This window comes from Triticum dicoccoides, chromosome 2B (genome assembly GCF_002162155.2).
Source record: "Triticum dicoccoides isolate Atlit2015 ecotype Zavitan chromosome 2B, WEW_v2.0, whole genome shotgun sequence".
Taxonomy (NCBI): Eukaryota; Viridiplantae; Streptophyta; class Magnoliopsida; order Poales; family Poaceae; genus Triticum; species Triticum dicoccoides.
Window position 1 is genome coordinate 522,845,395 of NC_041383.1, and position 8,679 is coordinate 522,854,073.

Consider the following 8,679-nt stretch of genomic DNA (forward strand, 5'->3'; position numbering starts at 1 on the left):
TTTTTTTTGTTTTACCTTTTGTCTTTTCTTTTTATTTATTCTTTTCTGTTTTAGTTTAGTCATACTTTATTTTAGTTTTTATAAAATATGACCATAGCTCCTAAAATAAGGTTTCAGAACATCCCTCTACCATAAAAAGTTTGGTGGTCAATTAAACTAGTTTAACATTTGTTTATTATTTAAAATCATTTGAATAATTGTTTTGCTATGGTTTTATTCACTTTAGAGTATTTAATCATTTCATAAAAGTGTGGTTCCTCCACCATAATTGATTATGATTTAGTTGCTACAATTTTTGAACATTTTTGATTTGACTATTGGAAACTTTTAATGTTTGACTTTAATTAAAATTTGAATTTGGCTCGGATCTGAACTAACACGAGATTAGCAACAGTAATCGTGGTGACATGGCATCATTACCAGAGGGTTACTGTAGCTTGATTAACCGGGCGTCACACTTGCACCTGCTGTATGTGAACGTAGAGCTTATCACACCCGATCATCACGTGGTTTCTTGGCACGATGGACTGTAGCAATAGTGCATACTCTGGGAGAACACTTATACCTTGAAATTTAGTAAGCAATCATCTTATAATGCTACCGCCGTACTAAGCAAAATAAGATGCATAAAAGATAAACATCCCATGCAATCAAAAATATGTGACATGATATCGCCATCATCATCTTGTGCCTTTGATCTCCATCTCCAAAGCACCGTCATGATCTCCATCGTCACCGGCTTGACACCTTGATCTCCATCGTAGCATCATTGTCGTCTCGACAACTATTGCTACTACGACTATCGCTACCGTTTAGTGATAAAGTAAATCAATTATATGACGATTGCATTTCATACAATAAAGCGACAACCATATGGCTCCTGCCAGTTGCTGACAACTCTATTCCAAAACATGATCATCTCATATAACAATTTATATCTCATCATGTCTTGAGCATATCACATCACAACAAGCCCTACAAAAACAAGTTAGACGTTGTCTACTTTGTTGTTGCAAGTTTTACGTGGCTGCTACGTGCTTCTAGCCTACGCATCAAAACCACACCGATTTTTCATCAAGTGTGATGTTTTAACCTTCAACAAGGACCAGCCGTAGTCAAACTCGATTCAACTAAAGTTGGAGAAATAGACACCCGCCAGCCACTCGTGTGCAAAGCACATCGGTAGAACCAGTCTCATGAACGCGGTCATGTAATTTCGGTCCGGGCCGCTTCATTCAACAATACCACCGAATCAAAGTAAGACGTTGGTGGTAAGCAGTATGACTATTATCTCCCACAACTCTTTGTGTTCTACTCGTGCATATCATCTACGCATAGACCTGGCTCTGATACCACTGTTGGGGAATGTAGTAATTCAAAAAAATTACTACGATCACGTAAGATCTATCTAGGAGATGCATAGCAACGAGAGGGGGAGAGTGTGTCCACTACCCTTGTAGACCAAAAGCGGAAGCGTTAGGTAATGCGGTTGATGTAGTCGAATGTCTTCACGATCCAACCGATCCAAGTACCAAACATACGGCACCTCTGTGTTCAGCACGCGTGCAGCTCGATGATGTCCCTCAAACTCTTGATCTAGTAGAGGTCGAGGGAGAGTTCCGTCAGCATGACGGCGTGGTGACATGGTTGATGATGTGATCCGTGTATGGCTTCACCTAAGCACTACGCCGATATGACTGGAGGAGTAAACTATAGAAGGGGGCACCGCACATGGCTAAGAGAAATCTTGGTGTACCTTTGGGGCGCCCCCTGGACACGTATATAAATGAGGGATAAGAGGAGGCCGGCGACCAAGGAGGGCGCGCCAAGGGGGAGTCCTACTTGGACTCCTAGTCCAAGTAGGATTTGGCCCCCTCTCTTTCTAATCAACGGAGAGGGGAAAGGGAAAGGGAGAGAGGGAGAAGGAAAGGGGGGGCACACCCCCTCCCCTTGTGCAATTCGGATTGGGGCAAGGGTGGGGCGTACACCACCTCCCATGGCCTGCCTCCTCTCCTCCACTATGGCCCAATAACTTTCCCGGGGGGTTCCGGTAACCTCCAGGTACTCCGAAAAATCCCCGATCTTCTTTATAACCATTCCGGTGTCCGTATATAACCTTCCAATATATAAATCTTTACCTCTCGGCCATTTTGAGACTCCTCGTCAGGTCTGTGATCTCATCCGGGACTCCAAACAAACTTCGGTCATCAAAAACACATAACTCTTAATAGAAATTCTTATCGAACGTTAAGCGTGCGGACCCTATGGGTTTGAGAACTATGTAGACATGATCAAGACACATCTCTGATCATTAACCAATAGAGAAACTTGGATGCTCATATTGGCTCCTAATTATTCTACGAAGATCTTTATCGGTCAAACCGCACAACAACATACGTTGTTCCCTTTGTCATCGGTATGTTACTTGCCCAAGATTCGATCGTCGGTATCATCATACCTAGTTCAATCTTGTTATCGTCAAGTCTCTTTACTCATTGCATAATGTTTCATCCCGCAACTAACTCATTAGTCACATTGCTTGCAAGGCTTATAGTGATGAACATTACCGAGAGGCCCCAGAGATACCTCTCCGATACACGAAGTGACAAATCCTAATCTCGATCTATGCCAACCCAACAAACACCTTCAGAGACACCTGTAGAGCATCTTTATAATCACCCAGTTACGTTGTGACATTTTATAGCACACAAGGTGTTCCTCTGGTATTCAGGAGTTGCATAATCTCATAGTCAGAGGAGCATGTATAAGTCATGAAGAAAGCGGTAGCAATAAAACTTAACGATCATTATGCTAAGCTAACGGATGGGTCTTGTCCATCACATAATTCTCTAGTGACTTGATTCCGTTCATCAAATGACAACACATGTCTATGGTTAGGAAACATAACCATCTTTGATTAACGAGCTAGTCAAGTAGATGCATACTAGGGATACTATGTATTGTCTATGTATTCACACATGTACTAAGTTTCCGGTTAATACAATTCTAGCATGAATAATAAACATTTATCATGATATAAGGAAATATAAATAACAACTTTATTATTGCCTCTAGGGCATATTTCCTTCACAAAGGACATCATACTTGATTAGTAGAGTCCGATTTGTAAGAGTCATGTAATGAACGCATGGTGTAAAATTATTATGCTTGCGCTTTATGATTAGTTTATCAACCTGTTTGGCCGTATATAAGTATGAAAGTTTACCAGTCGTCGGTTTCTGCCCCCACGTAAATATTACAGGGGTGTTTGGGAACGCATGACCGCACTTTATCCACTGTCTTGGTCCGATGTAGGAGGCGTCTTGCAAGGTGAACTAGGCAATCAGACTATGCGGCTTTAGTACTTTCACTTAGCCAAAAGAGTCCATTGGTGGCGCTAAGTACTAGCCCCTTGTTGCATGAACGGCGATCCGGAGTGCGGCGCCTTTGCAACGTGGTTGGTCGAAGCCCAGCCCCTCGTATAACACGGCATAAATTGCGAACGATTTGTAGTATAACACTAAGTCACCGGATCGCTGACCCGCTCTCGCATATCATGACAGTCAGTTTTCGGCTTTCTCTACTGAGGTACTTAACCAGACGAACCAGAAATATAATTGCAGTAGTTCTCCCTTTACTACCTTAGCCGAACTTGCGGAACATAAGGTGGCAAACACAAGAGTCGGAAAACCCAACTATAGACCAAAGACATGATTTGGAGCCGATGCATATAATGCAATATCCAAGACGCCGAAGAGTTCCCTATAGGTGTTCGGACTTAAGAGTTTGTGGAGCCGAATACAACCCCTGGTAGGAAGGCCGTGTCGAGCCACGTATGTCAGTCAAACGTAAGGGGGGAACACAGATGACAAGATAATACAAGAATCCAACCAAGAAGTTGATAATCATCTGCTTCCTTTATATCCTTATTGATACGTCGAGGCGTGTTTCGATAGACAATGCCATTCAATATTAAGGTCATGTTACATGCCTAAAGAGAAAAAAAATACATAAGGGAAAGTCCAACACAGGGCCTAAAAATAATAGTTCAAAAACTCTAGTGGTGCCCTGTCGCATGCCTGCGCCATTTCTCCTTAGTAATAAGTCCTTTGATAGGAGTATTTGATGGTTGGGAAACGCTAGCCTTAAAAGGATCTCTTGAAATAACCATATAGCTAGTAGGGCTCTTGATGAACTTATAGTGAGAAAAAAAGGTATATGCGGTCCAGATGGGGTCAAGCCGTACTATGGACCTTTTCCGCAGTGTGCCTCCGGCGCCGCCCAGGGTATTTTTAGTGTGTAGTTATGTACGCGCGGTACGCAAGCCGCAACCTGATGGGGCGATCGGCAAAGGCCGAACTGCTAATCAAGGTCCGGATCCGTTGATTTATCGCAATTATGCGTAGACCAGACTCGTTTATACACATCATTGGCTTTATTGGCCGATGAACTGTTCAGCTTGATAAGGCCGCCATACACCTCAGCTGCGAGGGCCGCGGTGTGCTCTTCAGTACAGAGGGAATACTCCATATTACCATTGACTATAATAACGCCACGAGGTCCGGGCATCTTGAGCTTCAAGTAAGCGTAGTACGGGACTGCATTAAAGCGGGCGAAATCAGTTTGTCCGAGCAGTGCGTGATAGCCACTGCGGAAAGGGGCGATGTCGAAGATTAACTCTTTGCTGCGAAAGTTGTCTGGGAGCCGAATACTACCTCCAGTGTCAGTGAACCCATGCAACAGGCCTCCATGCCCAGTATCACGCCTTTAAAGGTAGTGTTACTAGGCTTGATTCTTGATGGGTCGATGCCCATCTTGCGTACCGTGTCTTGATAGATCAAGGTGAGACTGCTGCCCCCGTCCATAAGGATTCTAGTGAGATGATATCCGTCAATAATTGGATCAAGTACCAGGGCGGCCGAACTACCGTGACGGATACTGGTTGGGTGATCCCTACGATCAAAAGTGATCGGACAGGCTGACCATGGGTTGAACTTGGGGGTGACATGCTCTACATCGTAGACGTCCCTTAGTGCGCGCTTGTGCTCCCTTTTGGGGATGTGAGTGACATAGATCATGTTCACTATTTTCACCTCGGGGGGAAACTGCTTCTGACCCCCGATGTTCGGCTGACAGGGCTCATCGTCATCTTCACTTGGAGGTCCCTTTCCCTTGTGTTCGGTATTTATTCTACTGGCCTATTTGAAAACCCTACATTTCTTGTTGGTGTGGTTAGCAGGCTTATCGAGTGTGCCATGAATCTGGCAGGGCCTCTTGAGGATTTTATCCAAACCGGGTGGACCATCCCTGTTGCCTTTGAAAGATTTCTTCTACTGACCGGATTTAGAGCCGCTAAATCTGGCATTGACTGTCGTATCATCTGCATCGTTTTTGTTGTTCTGACGTTTATTTTTATTGTGCTGAGGTTTACCATTTCCATCCCTGGCCTCAGAAATGTTGGGGTTGCCCGAGCTGTTGCTTCTACGAGCCAACCAGCTATCCTCACCCGCACAAAAGCGGGTCATTAGTACAATTAAGGCTGCCATGGTCTTTAGCTTTTCCCGCCCGAGGTGTTGGGCGAGCCATTTGTCCCGGACGTTGTGTTCGAAGGCCGCTAAGGCTTCGGCGTCCGGATAGTCCACAATTTGGTTCTTTTTTAATTAGGAACCAATTCCAAAGCTTGCGAGCCAATTTGCCTGATTGCTGGATTATGTGACTCAAGTCGTCAGCATCCGGAGGCCCGACATAAGTGCCCTGAAAGTTGGCCCGAAAAGCATCTTCAAATCTTCCCAAGTTCTAATGGAGTTTTCTGGGAGGCTGTTCAGCCAGTGTCGTGTTGGTCCTTTCAGCTTTAGAGGAAGATATTTGATGGCATGGAGGTCATCTCCATGAGCCATGTGGATGTGGAGAAGGAAAACTTTGATCCAGACAGCCGGATCCGTCGTTCCATCATACTGTTCGATGTTTACGGCTTTAAACCCTTCTAGAAATTGGTGCTGCATTACCTCATCAGTGAAGCATAAAGGGTGTGCAGCCCCTCTATATCGTTCAATATCGCGGTGGAGGTCGGCTGACATCTGAGTTTAGTTCTGATCCCGAGTATAGTAATGGTCGTCACGCCGGGCTTCATAGCCGTTCTCTCGCGCCGGGGCACGACCTCTTGATCCGTAGATTGATCTAGTCTGGCCAGCTTTATTGGCTAGGTCACGTTGCAAGTCATATGTGTATCCCGCGGCTACGGTCTCCTTGCCTCATCAGCGAGGAGGTGCGGGTTGGTGTTCAGTTTGATATGCCGCTTTATCCCGTCTACATGGTGGTCGTTCTGGTTGATTTGCCTGATTGTATTTCGACGGTATTGGCTCAAGGGCATCGTCGTCGAATTGTGGCAGCAGCTTGCGCTTAGGGTAACTTTTGACAGGTCGGTCGTGGCCGTATTCCTCAGCGGCCAGGAACTTAGTCCAGCTTTTATTAAGCGTATCCTGTTTAGCTTTGAGCTGCTACTGTTTGCTTTTCAGGCTCCGAGCTGTGGTGATGAGCTGTTGCTTGAAGCGTTCTTGTTCGATGGGTTCCTTTGGGATAATAAAATCTTCGTCACCGAGGCTAACTTCCTCTTTGGATTCTAGCATATAGATGTTGTCTTCCGAATCTTCGTGATCAGCGTGTTTGGGGCTATAATGACCCTCTTCCCTTTCATCATGTTCAGATGTGGGCTCGACGGGGTATTCAGGATCTTCGGCATCATCTGGAGTCTCATTGTCTCAAGTGCCAGTATTACCATCCTTCCCCCGACGCGATCATGAGCGGCGCCGCTGACGTCGGTGCTTTGGTGGTTTATCGATGGGTTTGTCCTCATAGGGGCTCGGATCACCTTCGTCGTCCTTTTTACCAGGAGTATCCACCATGTACACATCATAGGTTGAAGTGGCCGTCCAATGCCCCTATGATGGGTGGGACTTGGCTCGGTTCGACGTCTACATCGTCGTCCATACCGTCGATGTCTTCGAACGCGTAGTCCAACATGTTGGTTAATCCTCGACAGTGGCTATTAAGTGGGTGGGGGTGGGGTATAAAATTCCCCGCTCTCAGCCCCCAGCCCGAGCTGGGTACAGGTTGGGGGCATAGCCCCCGTGATGGCGAGAGACTGCATTAATCCCAATGCTTCATCCAGGAGCGAAGGTTGGACCGAAAATTGTGGGTCTACCGGGCTGAGTTCGGCATGGGACACCTGATCGGACCCAATGAGAGCAAACCTCGACAGTTCGGTCAAGGGCTCCGTGAGGGGAAGGAGTCCGGCGGGGCTCACGCTTCCGTCTTCGAACGATACGAACCGCTCCGGATCTAAGGCCGGGGCAGGTATGGGTGTTGACCCCTGAATAAGATCTAGCAGGGGATCCAAAGAGCCTTCTTGACGAGGGCACAGAGCAGCAGCCGACTAGACTAGCATATGACACGGTCGATGGTTTGGTTTCACTAGCCATGTAGCATTGGATGCTAACCGGATAATATGGACTTGGAAAGGTCTGGTCGGATTCAACGTAGTCGGATCCGAGTCGAGATAAGGTCCGAGTCGGACAGACCCTACTATGAGACGCAGCGATATGTCATCTGTGAGTCTCTAGTACAACATACGTTCTATGTCCTAAGACCTGAGCTGACGCATGTACCCGGGATGGTGACAGACTTGCTTTGGGCCGACCAAATGCTACACCGTGACTGGGTAGTTACAAAGGTAGGTTTCGGGTTTGTCCAGTCCCATGCTGCGAGACATGGTCGAGCAAGATGGGATTTGCGCCTCTGATTAGGAGAGATATACTCTGGGCCCCTCGTGTGATCCGACCAGGATAAGCATGGCCATGCGACTAGGATTATGAGATAATCCGGATAGTGGTCGGAATCACTGGAACGAGAAAGAGGTCGGGCTAGCACAAGGATGACAATCTCGCCTTGAGCCCAATAACATATATCGTGTGGCAAAGGGAACAGTAGTGTGACACGTTGTACAGGTTCACCTAACCAGCTTCATAGTCTGCTTGGTGTTCGACATGCCTTGCTAGAGGCCGCTACCAACTATGTAGTTCGGAGGTGATCCGAATTGCGACCAAGCCGACTTGAACCAAAGGGGTCACGCGCTTAAGGGAAGGAACCTACGAGGTCGGATCCGAGGACACTGTTCAGATGTGATCTGAACTATATTCGGATTGTGGCCGAGTAGACTTGTGGGCTTTAGGGTCCGTGCGAGGCCCAAGTGTTGAGCCCGCGATGGATGCCTATATAAAGTGGAGGTGCGGCACACTCATGGGGTTGATTGCTTCGGTGCCGTCATTACAGATTTGCATGTGTTGCAACTAGCCACCTCCACTAGCCGCCGGTTGTGTGTTCGGACCTAGCAGTCTGCCGCACGATGTTCCTCCTGCACGCGCGGATACCGTTAGAAGTGGTGCACTTGCGCTGCTCCGGCGAACCTGTTCGTGGGATCCGAGCGGCCACGTGGGAGACCGGCAAGGAGGAGACGACTCCGGGAATGCGAGGCAACTCCGAGAACACGAGGCGACTCCGGGAACACGCTGCCTCAACTCTACTTCCGCTGCACGGCACTACGCATCTAGTGGTAACGAACTGTGGTCCATCTCCCATAGCATGTTCTTGGTTGTGTTGCGTAGGAAATTTTAACTTGCAGTC